This window comes from Triticum aestivum, chromosome 7B, assembly GCF_018294505.1.
Source record: "Triticum aestivum cultivar Chinese Spring chromosome 7B, IWGSC CS RefSeq v2.1, whole genome shotgun sequence".
Classification (NCBI taxonomy): Eukaryota; Viridiplantae; Streptophyta; class Magnoliopsida; order Poales; family Poaceae; genus Triticum; species Triticum aestivum.
Genome location: NC_057813.1, coordinates 338,790,937 through 338,806,044, shown reverse-complemented (window position 1 = coordinate 338,806,044; position 15,108 = coordinate 338,790,937).

Sequence of the window (15,108 nt, the reverse complement as noted above, 5' to 3'; positions counted from 1 at the left end):
CTGCACATCCACGTCTACGAGGAAATCATCTACATAGGCCACTACAAGGCTAGCGAGGATAGAAAGACATTGGCCTTCTTCCAGCGGCTAGAATCTTTGGACGCATGTAAGTGCATCTAGTGCCACCCCTAGTTGGTTTTGGAGTATTGACGACAAACCTGGTTGAGGGACTAATGTGTTTGTGAGAATTGCAGGATAACACAGGTAGTAGTCCCTCATTGATTCGGTTTACCTACCGGAGATGACCCCTAAAAATGTGTGAAGACATTGAAGACAATGGTGGTCTGTGAAGCTATTCACATTGAAGACTATGACATGAGAAGACATCGAGTGAAGACTATGGAGCGTGAAGACTTAGTTGTTTCGTTGTTTTCCTTTTCTTCTTTGTTGAGTCATAGGAACCACCGTACTGTTAAGTGGGGTCCAAGTGAACAAAGTCAGAGTGACTGAAGTGATGCTCAACCAAATCCTATGTCTTCGAGTGAAGACAATGAGAGCAAATCTTATCCAGAGTTGGATGAGTCAGCTTTACTTGTAGCCCAAGTCAAGCTACCGTGTGTGTTTGAAATCTGGCCTTTGTGACACGTGTCAGTTCCTTAGTGACCCAGGGTCATTTCGGACAAATCTGGTCGGGTTGCCCAGTGGCTATAAATAGCCCACCCCCTACACCATAAATTGGTGGCTTCTCAGAGTTAGTACACGACTTTTGTCATTTGAGAGCTACCCTCCACCGAAGCTTCGAGAGAGAATCCTTGCAAGGACAAAGCCCAAACCACCCAGAGCCCAAAGAGTGTTTGGCATCACTGAAGTCGTTCTGGCCGCGTGATTTGAAGACTTGTTACACTTGAGGACTGTGAATCCTCCAGTCGGTTAGGCGTCACGTTTTGAGCATCCAAGAGTCATTGTGGATTGCCGGTGAACAAAGTCTGTGAAGGTTTAGAAGTCTACCTTGAAGACTTACCCGAGTGATTGGGCGGGGACTAGGTGTCCTTAGCTCAAGGGGAATAAGGTGAAGACACAATCTTCTGAGTTGAATCTCAGCCTCCCTAACCAGACGTACAGTTGTCACAGCAACTGGAACTGGTCGAACAAATCCCTGTCCTCCTGAAGCTACTGGTTCTATCTCTCACTTCTCTACTTACAGTTTGTCTTCGTGAAGTCATTGCCTGCTTGCATTATCTGTTTGACTTCACTGTGTGACTACCTGTTCTGATTGGCTTCATACTATCTTCCATCTTGATCTTTACTACCTAGCTACTAATAGTCTTTGTGCTTTCACTTCATTGAATACTTGACTATGGCTTGTCTAGTGTAGTCTACCTTCCGCTGCATACGAATAGTGTCGTTTCTATTGTTTGTCTTCGAAGCTCCCATGTTTTGAAGACTTTCATAAAAATTGCCTATTCACCCCCCTCTAGTCGATAACTAGCCCTTTCAATTGGTATCAGAGAAAGGTACTCCCTTGTTCTATGTGATTCGGTTTAACCACCTGGAGTTTTAGCTATGTCGACTGCAAGGATAATCAAAGTCTCCACTGCGTGCCCCATCTTAGATGGTACTGAATATCCCTACTGGAAGAATAGGATGCGCATGCATCTTGAGGCCATTGATGTCGATCTATGGTATGTCATCAAGAATGGTGTTCCCCAGTCTGGTGAAGGTGTCACCCTGCTGACGTCAAGAAGTTCATTCAACCGGACTCTACCGCCAAGAACATCATCTGTGGTCATCTGACCAAAGGACAGTATGGCCGTGTGAGTGCTCTGGATACGTCGAAGCTAGTCTGGGACTGGCTCTCCAAGGTCAATGAAGGCGTCTCAACTCAGCGAGATCAACGGATCAGTACTCTCCGCAACCGCTTCAAGAGACACGACAATGAGAAGAAGAAGAAGAAGAAGAGCAAAGAATATGATTCTGATGACAAGAAGAAGAAGAAATCCTCAAAGTCTTCTTCCAAGTCTTCATCACACAAGAAGAGCTCATCTGGCAAGGCCTATGCTTTTGTTGGCAAGGAAATGGATTCAGAGGAGGAGTCTGCTTATGAGGAGGTGGAGGTGGAGGATGAGGAGGAGTCTGACTCTGGTGTTGCGAGTCTGGCTCTAGCTACAGCCTACGTCGCCAAGTCCATCTTCAACACTGAAGACAATGGCTCCGTCACCAACGCTGATGATAATGACAAGGACGACTCGCCTCCCACCTACTGCTTCATGGCACGTGGTGCCAAGGTAAAATCACGTGATGCTTACTTTCAAACATCAAGTGAAGATGACTCTGATGGTGAATCCAAACCTAGTTACAAAACACTTGCTAAACTTGCAACTGAACAACAGAAAGCTATGGAACATACTCAAAAACTGTTAGACAAAAGCGATGACCTATTGGACGCGAAAATGACCAAGTCTCAGTCCTTAATTGAAGACATAAAAAATCTTCATGTTAAGTAGTAGGAACTTGAAGGTCGACATGAATCGCTCTCAACTTCTCATGAAAAGCTTTGCTATGATTATCTTCAAAGGAAGTAGGAACTTGAGAAATTGAGATTGGCTCATGAAGATCTTCAGAAGGAGAACTAGTCACTTCGCGCTCAACAGATCAGTCCCGCTCAGCAAGGATTTGAACCACCATGTCTAAAATGCATTGAGCGTGATAACGCTGCCTCTGTTGCTGAATGTTCCACTGCTACTACTATTGCAATATCTTCAACTGCTGATGTGGTAACTAACCCCTCTGCTGAGGATACCACTACTATTGCTGATGAGAATGCCAGGTTGAAGACACTGCTGGAGACAGGGATGTACAAAAGTCTCAAAGGGCATCAGACATTATGTGATGTCCTCAAAAAGCAGATTCTGAACCGAAACCCTAGGAAAGAGGGTGTTGGGTTCGAGAGGAAAATGAATGTTGATGGGTCGTACTGGAAGCCTGAGTAGTACCCCAAAACCACATGGGTTGCTGCAAAGGAACCTTCAGTAGATCCATCCACCTTGTTTGGTTTCACTTGTGCTAACCCCATTATCATTGATGAATCCTTTGATGCAAACTATAAACTGTTTAAGAATCAGAATGGCGAAGTGTTTGCCAGGTATATTGGTACTAACTGCAGGAATGAGCCACCTATGAAGAAGATATGGGTACCCAAAACCGGTCTTGAGAATCTTCTAGTGAATGTCATCATGACACCACCTGTGAAAAAGACAAACCCCATACCAAAGGCTTCATATGGTCCAAAAGCTTCATACAGACCGAGGACTCATCTGAGTCACCCTAACGTCAATGTTTTGCAAGGAAATCATACTCAGACCCATGAATATGAGCGTGTTTCCTCAAACCGCTATGTTCATAGAACTAAGAACTTTTCTGCTTATTCCTATGAGTATTATTAACCTCCTACAAGGCTATTTTCTAGGGCTCCAAAGCCGAAATTCTCAGATGCTGCACTTAGACTCATTGCTTCTAAGCCACCCCTGAAAATGTGGGTGGTTAAGAAAACTTAACTCTCTTTTGCATGGAAAGGTCTCCAGCCGGAAATCTAAGGCGTCCAAAACTAATGCTAGGGACCTTAAACATCTTGTGGGGTGCAAGATAAAATGCCCAAATGGTCTTACTATGTACTTCGTTCCAGGATTCCTTGACACTCATCCTATCTATCCTAACCAAGATCTGAATTTCCATGTTCCACTTGTTCGTCAAATGTTTATGCTTCACAACTCGCTTGGTGAAGCCTATCCCCCAAACTGCACTATAGGCTATGACACCTCGTGCTTCAAAATGGGTTATGGACAGTGGATGTACTAACCACATGACTGGCGATCGAAGTCTTCTGATGGATTCAATGCTACGTCCATCAGACAAGAGCCACATCACATTTGCTGACACTGGTAAAAGCAAGGTATTGGGTCTAGGTAGAGTTGCAATATCAAGGGATCAGCACATGAATAAAGTGATGCTTGTTGAATCCCTTGGTTTCAACTTAATGTCTGTCTCAATGCTTTGTGACTTAAACATGATTGTGCTATTTGGAAAATATCGATGCCTTGTGCTAATGGAATCGGACAAGTCTCTAGTCTTTGAAGGGTATCGGAAAGACCAGGGCCATCTGTGTGGCGCCTGCGAAGCTGGAATGATGACCAGGGCCAAGCATCCCTCGAAGACAATCATGACTACATCTCAACCCCTCGAGCTGCTACACATGGACTTATTTGTCCCCACTCACTACTCTACTCTCAATGCTACTGCTTGCCTCTATGGCTTTATCATTGTTGATGATTACTCTAGATATACTTGGGTGCATATAATCCTGTACAAGACTGAAGTGTAGGATGTCTTCAGACGCTTTGCCAATCGTGCCATGACGAACTATGGCGTCAAGATCAAGCACATCAGAAGCGACCGGCACTGAGTTCAAGAACATCGGCCTCGACCTTTATCTGGATACTTTAGGCATCACTCATGAGTTCTTTGCTCCATACACACCTCAGCAGAATGGCATTGCAGAGCGCAAGAACAAAACTCTTATTGAGATGGCTCGAACGATGCTTGATGAGTACAAGACTCCATGGAAGTTCTGGCCTGAAGCCATTGACACTGCATGCCACATCATCAATCGTGTTTATCTTCACAAGCTTCTGAAGAAGACATCCTATGAACTCCTAACTGGTAAGAAGCCAAATGTAAGCTAGTTCAGAGTATTTGGCGCTAGGTGCTGGAACAAGGATCCACATCACACGTCAAAATTTGCACCGAAAGCACATGAAGGTTTTATGCTTGGTTACAGAAAGGATTTGCACTCCTATAGAGTCTTCAACCTCTTTCACTATAAAGTGGTTGAAACTGTGGATGTGCGGTTCGATGAGACTAACGGCTCGCAAAGAGAGCACCTGCCAAATGTGCTAGATGAAGTACCTCCAAGTGAATCAATCAAGCAGATGGGAATTGGAGAGATCATACCTTCTGAGAATCAGACTGAAGAAGAGCTTATCATTTCTACACCTAATCAACCTAAAGACAATGCTCAGCCTGAAGACAATCCCCCATATAATGACATTGATCAACAAGAGCAAAATCTTCGTCCTGTTCATCCTCGTGTTGCAAATGAAGTTCAGATTGAGAAGATAATTGACAGCTTGAATGCACCTGGTCCACTCACTCGTTCAAGAGCAACTCAAAGAGCAACACAACTAACCAATTTCTGTGGGCATTTTGCATTCGTCTCGATCTCAGAACGCAAGAAAGTTGATGAAGCCTTTATGGAACCTGAATGGATTCAAGCTATGCAAGAAGAACTTCAACAGTTCGAGCTAAATAATGTGTGGGAATTGGTCAAGCGTCCTGATCCTCGGAAGCACAATATCATTGGCACCAAATGGATATATTGCAACAAGCAAGATGAGCATGGTCAAGTGGTCTGAAACAAGGCTCTTCACGTTGCACAAGGTTACACTCAAGTGGAAGGAATTGACTTCGATGAAACATTTGCTCCGGTGGCAAGGCTTGAAGCCATTCGCATACTGCTAGCCTATGCAAATCATCACAACATCCTTCCATATCAAATGGATGTGAAGAGTGATTTTCTCAATGGAAAGATAGAAGAAGAAGTATATGTCGCACAACCTCCTGGCTTTGAAGATCCAAAACATCTTGATATGGTGTACAAGCTCAACAAGGCACTGTATGGCCTCAAACAAGCCCCTCGTGCTTGGTATGACACGCTCAAAGACTTCCTAAAGAGCAAAGGCTTCAAACCTGGTTCACTAGATCCTACACTCTTCACGAAGACATATGATGGTGAACTATTTGTGTGCCAAATCTATGTGGATGACATTATCTTCGGCTGCACCAACAAGAAATATAGTGATGCGTTTGGTCACATGATGCAAGAGCAGTATCAAATGTCCATGATGAGCGAGCTGAACTTCTTTCTGCGTCTCCAAATCCGTCAGCAACACAACGACATCTTCATATCTCAAGAAAAATACCTCAAAGATTGCCTGAAGAAGTTTGGAATGCAAGACTGCAAAGGATACACGACGCCAATGCCAACCAAAAGTCATCTGGGTCCTGACGCCAATGGTAAAGAGTTCAATCAAAAGGTATACCGCTCCATGATTGGTTCTTTGCTTTATTTATGTGCATATAGGCCAGATATAATTCTTAGTGTTTGCATGTGTGCCCGATTCCAAGCGGCACCAAAGGAATCGCATCACTTAGCTGTGAAGCGAATTCTTCGATATTTGGCTTACACCCCAACATTAGGATTATGGTATCCAAAGGGCTTAGAGTTTGATCTAGTTGGATTCTCAGATGCTGATTATGCTGGTGACAAGGTTGATCGCAAGTCCACATCAGGCACATGTCACTTTTTGGGACGATCTCTTGTCTGTTGGTCTTCAAAGAAGCAGAACTGTGTATCTCTCTCCACTGCTGAATCAGATTACATTGCCGCTGGATCTTGCTGTGCTCAGCTTCTCTGGATGAAGCAAACTCTCAAGGACTATGGTATCCACCTGAAGAATGTGCCTCTCTACTGTGACAATGAGAGTGCCATCAAGATTGCCAACAACCCAGTTCAGCACTCGAAGACAAAGCACATTGAAATTTGTCATCACTTTCTTAGAGATCATGTTATGAAGGAAGATATTGATATCATTCACGTCAAGACGGAAGAGCAATTGGCTGATATCTTCACAAAGCCCTTGGACGAGAAAAGGTTTTGCAAGTTGCGGTGTTAGCTAAATGTCTTGGAATCCTCAAATGTCCTGTGATTAGGCACACATCCTAACACTTATGCATTTTGATGACTTAGATGTGCAACACACGAAGTAATGTATATCTTCAATCAATGAAGACATACACTCTAAGTGTGAATACATTAATGTGGAATTTTACTTCGGAGCGCCACGATAATTGTGCGTCGTGTCTGGGTCAAATACTTCCTATATGGTGGGTAACGCCACCACCAAACTCTTGTTTGAAGTGTTTCCCCAGGCGTTATATTTGCAAAGTCTTCATATTTGATTTATCTTCATCCCTGGCTTATATTCAAGTTTATCTTCATCTGGTTGATTTGGCCTTATACTAGTTATATACATATTTGTGTTCTGTCCTCTACAACATTCACTTATAGCTATGACTTCGTGCTGAATCTTTTGAACTAAGTGAATGTGATCGGACCCTAACCTATCTATGCTTCTACCTCAACTCTATCTGTCCAAATCATATGCATTCTATTGAAAACTGCCAATTGTCTTCACTGAGACCTTGTCAGCTCAAGTCAATCTGACAAACATTTATATCTGTTTTTAATGCTATATCCTTATTGCCTGAAAGCTGGAGAATTCGGAACAACCACCCCGACAATCCAGGCGTGCGTGGGAACATGGAACAACTTCCAAGGTGTTGCATGCTTGCCATGTGCCCTTCAGATGTGAAACGCCAGGGGCACTAGCATAATTGTGCTGTGCCATCTCTTTCCTTATAAATACCCATCACATCTCGGTCAAAAATTCTTATTCCACCTCACCACCTCTCACAAACCCTAGCGCCTCAGCTAGCTCTCGACGACGCCGGCGATGAAGCGCTTAGCTGCCGCGACTTCTCCGACGCCGTCCTCACGCCGGCCGCGACCTCGTCTTCTCCGCCGCCGCCGTAGGGGTCCTCCGTTGCCAAGTTAGGGCACGAAAGATCGAACTGCTCGGCCGCCAACTTCGCTCAGTCTAGCAGTTCTTCATGTGGTAATTAAAATTCACTTTTTACCGTCTTTTCGATCTGATAGATTCATCCTTCTTTACCAAAAGTGGTTTCTAGATCTCCAAAGTTGAATCTATCTCTTTCTGCATCTCATACTATGCCTAGTCCGTTCACTTATGCTTCTCTACAAGTTAGATTCCTCACTTGTACTTATTCTTGGATTCGTACAAATCTGGAACCAACTTTCATCAAATAAGTGAATGTCTTCGCGTTATGAGGTCAATGTATTCAAATTGATTTATCTTCAAAATCTTCTGAGAATGCATATGACCTCTTCCCCTTCCCTCGCACCTCTAATGCTGTCACATGTACATGTCCGTGGGAGAATCCCTTGGTTCTCATAGTCTGCATTCGTTTGCAGAATTCTTACAGAGTCACATAAATTCTCCTGAAGCCAGTTCTTGTCTGACCAGCCGTCGGAAGCCTTTGCAAGTACTGAAGCCTTTCCGGTTAAGCTTCATGGCTACTGAGAAGTCAGCAAGAAAGGGTGGCATACATCGCCGTGGGAATACTTCCAAGGATTTGCCACCAGATTTGCACGAGCTTTACAAGACAGACTCAAAGGAAACCTATGGAGAACGCAAGAATCGAATCCAATGGATTCGAAGATATTGGGCAGAGGAATGGTTCAAGTACCGATTCGTCACAGAAGAGTATGCAGAAAAGAATGCCATCAAGCGACCCTGGGGAGATATACTGTACAAAAATCTTCCTCCCAGGTCCCAGACCGAAGCTATTGAGCAAGGCTTCTATCCATGCATGGTTCACGGACCACAACCAGAGAATGCCGACCCTTCTTCTCTGTTGTGGTGCCGTGAAGACAATCTGTTCAAGAGCGACTTCCAGTTCGCGAAAGACTCTGCTGCAAAGAACAAGAAGGCATTCGGACTTGACTTCAATCCAGGTCCATCTGCTCCTCGGGAAGATGGGACCCGTGAAGCCAATGAAAACAGGATCTGCTCCTTCTACAACCTTGCAGGCCTCATCACACACATTGCCATCCAAGGTGCAAAAGTGGATCATTCTGGTGATGATGCTGACATTGATGATGCACCAGCTCCTCCTCCTAAGCCGCAGAAGCAAAATAAAGCTAAGTCTTCAAAACCAACTACTGCATCAAAAGCTTCTCGAGTGAAGCCATTGGCAACTGCCCCTCCTGCTCCAAGTAACACTTCTAAAGATCTCTCTCGCATCTCCAAGAAGAAAGAGAAGACTCCAAAGAAAAAATGTTCAAAGTTCTGGTCAAGCCCTGACACCTGCTGTCGTTCTCAGGAACGAGGCTGAGGCCATTGATCTTTCATCAGATGATGAGTGTGGAGATGATGCTCTTGAACAGCTGATAAAGAGCAAGCAAGAGGTTGAGATCTTCAATGATCTGCCCCTCTTAGACGTAAACATTCTGGATAACTTCATTGATGAGTGGTTTGACAACCCCAATCTCAGCTTTGATGATCTTCAGCTCCCAATTGGCATCAGCGTCTCTTTCCAAGGCGCCATTTCTCCTGAGCTGGCTCTGGCTCAACAGATTGTTGAATTGAAGAACAAGATTGACTATGAGAAAGAGCAGTTCAAGAAGCATGTGGCCAAGCTCAGCGTGGCTGGTGTTCAAAACTTCAAGGTGATGCTGCATGACCTCAAGGAGGCATTTCACAAGAAGAGAGAAGAAGCCAAAGGTTCAAGAGAGCACATGAAGAATCTAGCTGCCAAGTGTGTTCAAGCTTACAATGAAGCTGAGAAGCGCAAGGCACTTGGGCGTCCTGGCATCAACCCAAAGCTGGCTGCCAAGAAGAAGAAGAAGCCTATTGTGGCCCAAACTGAAACACCAGGGCGGGAAGAACCTCACATTATCTTCCCTGCCAGCATGACATGCTCGAAGCCTAAGGTCCCCACAGTGGCTTCAGAACAGAAGAAAACCAAGGCAGCTGAAGCCGAAGCCAGAAAGCGCAAAATCAAGAACACCACTGATGATGCACCACTCACCAAGAAGAGAAAGACTAAGAAGACCGGGCTGCTCCCAAGGAGCCCCTTGTTGTTGAGCCCATTGCTTTTGCTCGTCCTGCATCTAAAAATCAAGAGCGTCAGTTGATAGTCCATGAGCCTGCTTCCATAGAGGCTCCTGAAGCTGAAGAAGATCCAACCGTTGACCCCATCACGGCTGAAGACATTGGTCCCCAAGACAATGTAGTAGATGATGAAGTCCTTCCTCAGACTGAGCGCCCAATGATATCATCGCCTGTTCTCATGAACAACAAGCTTATCAGTATTGGTCGTCCTCTGATGCCAATCTCCTAGGAAGCCTCATGGGCTGATCGCCCCCAACCACCAATGCCAAGTCAAGACTCACCAAGTACACCCCGTCCTCCACCAGCGCAAGTCACCAGCGCAATGGTGAATGGCGACAATTTCATGGAGACTAGACCATCACCAAAAGCATCACCCGTGTTCAAACGGCTTCGCAAAAGCCTAAAGCCATCCGTCTCCATGACAACCATCACAGAAGAAGCATTAAACCAATCCAGCTTAGTGGCACGTCAAGTGTTCCCTGAAGAAAATCCCTCTGTGAAAGTTCCCACGTCCGAAGCCAATGTTGCTGAAGACAACCCGGCTGCATCAGCCGATGAAAGAAAAGAAGAAGAGCATGTTGCTACTCCCACCAACCAAGAAGTTGTTCTCAAGGAGAACATGTCTGTGCCCGACCCTCCAGCTACTCAAGTGGAGGTTGAAAATCCTGAGGCGGCCACCAACAACACTACTGAAGCCAATGACGTTGTCATGGCTGAAGACAATGTGGCGCCTGCAATGAACACTGTGCATGAAGCCAATGATGCACCTGCAACAAATGTGCAGCCTGACGCCCTTGCTAATGCCACTGCTCCTGTTCCGCCACCAAGGCCACATACTATTGAGCAAGCATTTTACCAAGGCGAGCTTGTCCCTATCAGATGGCCAATTATGGTTCCTCTGCATGCTCCCGGACCTCAGTTCGACTATCATGTGGAGCACAGGCCTCAAGTTCAGAAGCCAAAACCAAGGCTGCCAAGGTTTCCAGGTACTGCATATGCGCTAGGATCGTTCAATGTCAATGGCTTCATTGCACACAACACCTTCATCGACAAAGCCAAGAACCCATATTCCAAGCCAAGAATATCATCTGATCGGTTCTGGAGTTATCAGCAGCACAACTACTACTCTTGTGTTCTATACAATCAAGGGTGCATATTTCCTCATATGCGTCTGGATTCCAAAGCCATTGCTGGCCTGCCCTGCTTACAAGAAGCCCGTGACAGTTTTCGAGATGCTAGCCTTCTCCAGTTTGTGACAGATAAGGAGAATTGGAATGAAGAGCTTCTGCTGCAATTCTATGCAACCCTCCACATTCGCGGCTACAACAGGGATCCGAACACATGGGTCCTTGAGTGGATGACAGGAAATTTCCATCATGAAGCCAAAGCTCTTGACCTCAGTGAGCTTACTGGCCTATCCACTACAGGTGAACTCTCTGAACCTGGTTGTCAGCTTCACCGCAATGCGTTGGAAAGTATCTTTCAGAAGCCAGAGCCCAACATGAGCCAAATGCTGAGCATGATGAAGCCACTGCCACATGATGCTGAATATCCCAAGGAATTCTTTGTTGAAGACCTAGAGTATCTGCCCCGCACCATCTATCACATTATCAGACGAGCTCTACGGCCCATTAAAGGACATTCTTCCCCAGCAAAGCTCGAAGGCGCAATGAAGACATTGGTCTTCTACATTCTCAATGGCATCAGCTTCAATGCTCAGGATTTCTTCATTCGCCAATTTGCTGCATTTGGCTTAGACATATTTGGTCTGAAATTCTATGCTCCTTGGATTATGCGACTGATCAAGCTTCACTCTGCTGTTGACTATCAGCCCTCTGCGCGCAATCATCTCATATTTCTGCCAGAGGTTGATATGTTCGTCGAAGCCATCTACCTAGAGCCTGCCAAGGAAGCACTATATCTTCACAATGCAGATCGTCAAAGTTTCTCTCAGCATGTTGAAGGTGTTCAGGCTGCTTCTCGTGTTTATCCACTAGCCGGCAACACTCGCCGAGCATGTACTAAAGCCACAAAAAGCACTATTGCTCCAAGGCCTCGGAAGCGATCTCGTGTGCTCAATGATCAAGAGCTTCTCGTGGCCTTGCATCAGAAACATGACAAGCATCACTACTAGCTCAAGCGTCAAATGCAAAGTTTCTTGGTGGATGTCAATCGCATTTGCAACCTTGCCACCAAGAATGCCTTTGTCACTCATGAAACCTGTCGGAGGTCTTGGAAGAGTCTGACATTGCTCAGTGCTAAAGCTGATCTTCAAGACGATGGCTTCACAGAAAGATTCAAGTTCGACACCACTCCTCCCCGGAATGTTGTCTTGCATCGAACCCCATCACTTGAAGATTCAGAGTACTCCTCCTCTGCGGCAACTGTTAATGCCAGAGTCCTTGATGACATCGATGATGCTACTTCACCACCTCCAACCTCAGCGCATATCGACACTGCACCAAGTTCGTCTGCACCACCAAACCTCAACGACGGCCCTGCTGCTTCACCTACTCCTCATGGGAACGAGTAGAAACTATGTCTTCAAACCTTTTTGGTCCTCACTGACAAAAGGGGGAGAAGCATATGTTGATAGTCTTCAAGCGGGTCCATATGGGTGGTTGCTATACTTTTGCCTAGTGTTTACAACTCTTGCTTTTGATACATTTGGTTCTTTGAGTTGTAACACTTAAACTTGATGGTCGTCTACTACTTTTTCTGCTATTCTGTGATGCGATGATAAATCCCTCATGAAGTCATTTCGCAGACGTCCATTTTTCATAGTGCATGTCATTATTCCTGTATATCTGTTCATGCATGACGTATTGTCTTCATATGGTGAAGAGGATCTCCACAAGTACTGTCGGTGGGAAACGACACCTATGGGATCACTGGAAACCCTACTACGGTTGCGGGGCGCGGGGATCGTGAGAAGAGCGGGACTAGTAGACAACATAAAGGGGATTTACCCAGGTTCGGGCCGCAAAGATGCGTAAAACCCTACGATCCTCCTTTGGTGTATGTATTTAGTGTTCTTGAGCTCTTGAACTAGCTCTGGGTGCTACTAGGTTCGAAAGAGTCGAATCCTTCTCCAGTGCGCCATGGGCCTCCTTTTATAGGCGAAAAGGGGCTGCCACAGTGGCACACAGGAGGTGGAAAGTGCTACAGTGTTGCGAGCTTATCGCTGGTATTACAGGACAAGGCACATTTTATGCGAGGCTTAGGTGTCCCTTCACTTCATCGGGGACGGGACCGAGGCCCGTCCCGTCCGTCGCCGCTCCTCCTTGCTTTCACACGCGCCCTGGCCAACGATGCATGCGGTGCCATGTAGGCAGGCAGGCAACTCAGGTGGCGTCATGGTGGAGCCTCCACGAAGGGCTGCATGTTGCCATGTAGGTGCCTGCCCAGCTGGTTGGGTCGGTAGCTGCATGCGAACGGCGGTGGAGTCTTGGCTGGCGTGGGCCTGGCAGTGGCCTTGCTGGCGCGCTTGGCGAGGGTCTTGTCGGGTGGCCCGGCAAGGGTCTTGCCAGGTGGCCCGGCAAGGGTCTTGCCAGGTGGCCCGGCAAGGGTCTTGCCATGGTGCGCTGGCGTCCCCAGCAAGGATCTTGCCGGGGGTCTTGTGGGTTTCTTCGGTGAGGATGGTTGCCTTCCTATCCTCATTTGATCTTGACTATTCTTTGTCTTCACGAAGAGCTGCATGCCACCACGGAGGTGCCTCCGAGCCCTGTCCCAATGCGTTCGCTTAGCGTTGGTGGGCTCAAAGGTGGCTCACTCAGCTGGTGTGGGCGAGCTGCCCCGGCAAGGGTCTTGCCGGGGCCGCTAAGGCTGCCCCGGCAAGGGTCCTTGCCGAGGAAACCTGCTTCGTCCATTCGATCTTTGTGGCCTTGGTCCTTGTCATTGCCTTGTCCCTTCGGCTTCTCTCCGGCTTCCCTTTCCTGCCCTGCTATGCGTGGCCGTGGCGGGTGGCTCTGACTGCCCATGCACAAGTAAAGGGGTCAAAAGGAGAGCCCCTACTTGTGTACACCGACAGGAGCCCCCGGGCCTGGGCCATACATAAGCGCAACACATTGTTGGGCCAGGCCCAGAACGGTGCGCGGGCGGTTGGGGCGGATTTTACCGCGGCCACTGTTCCGTCCGCTGCGCTTCTCCATGATCCGCGTCAAACGCGCGTCGTGGGGATCGTGTGCGCGCGCATGATGGAAGCATGCTGGCGTCACCTTGTGGTGGTCAGTAAAGAGGCGGCTTGCGTGTCTCTTTGAGACCGCAGGGCCGCCTCCCATTTACTGCCCTCGCTTGGGAACCATCGCTCCATGCGTCCCATTGCGCCCGCCCCTTGCGCCACATTCGCTGCATGCATAACGCAGAGCAAATGACAAGTGCGCGGGATGTGGAAGTCGTGCGCGTGCGTGGGTCGATTCCCACGCGCCTTCAATGGAGCGGGGAGGGCGGTCGACGGCCCCGCTTGCTGTCACTTCAGCGGGCCGGATTGGCCGATAGGGGGCGGCCGAGCCTCGCCCCCGCCCCTTTATAAAGAGGGGAGCGGGAGGAATGGTGTCTCTCAGCCCTTCGTCATCTGCCTCTCCCCATTCTTGCTTCCTTCTTTCTTCTGCCATGGTGAGGGGGCACAACGACGCTTCATCGATGGCGGCGAGGGTTTCGGCCAGACAGCGTATCGCTCCTCCCCAAGAGCTCGTAGCGGCGGAGCCGGCTGCTAGACGAAGGGGGAGGGGGCGAGGTCGAGGCCGTCGTGGTGCTCGAGGGAGAGGAGGACGGGGCGGCAGATCAGCCTCGCCTCCGCCAACAGCCCCTCCTTCGATGGAGGGCCACGCCGGGGACAACCCCTACAAATTCTTCGTCGGGCTGCACCAGCCACCACGCCGTCTCCTTCGCCTCCCGACTCCATTTGCGCGGGAGATGAAGCTGGATCCGCCGCAGGCGTTGCGACTGCATATGAGGGGTTGTGGGAACAGCGGCACATGGGCCGACGACGAGTTCCCCGCCCCTCACGTCATGTATCTTCACCGAGGGTGGGAGACCTTCGCTCGCCTCCACAGCTTGACGGATGGGCTCACTCTCCATTTCAAACTAATGGAGGGTGGCCTCCTCTCCGTCAAGATCTTCGGGCACTTCGGGACTCGCGTAAGGTGCTGCGTGGAGAGATCTTCTAACGATGAAGATTCCTCCTCGAGCGAGAGTGGCGAGGAAGACAACGGCAGTGACGACGAGGGTAGCGGGCAGCAGGATGACGGGTGTGACTAGGCGTCGGGTGCCGCTCCGAGCGACACAGGCGACCCCATCA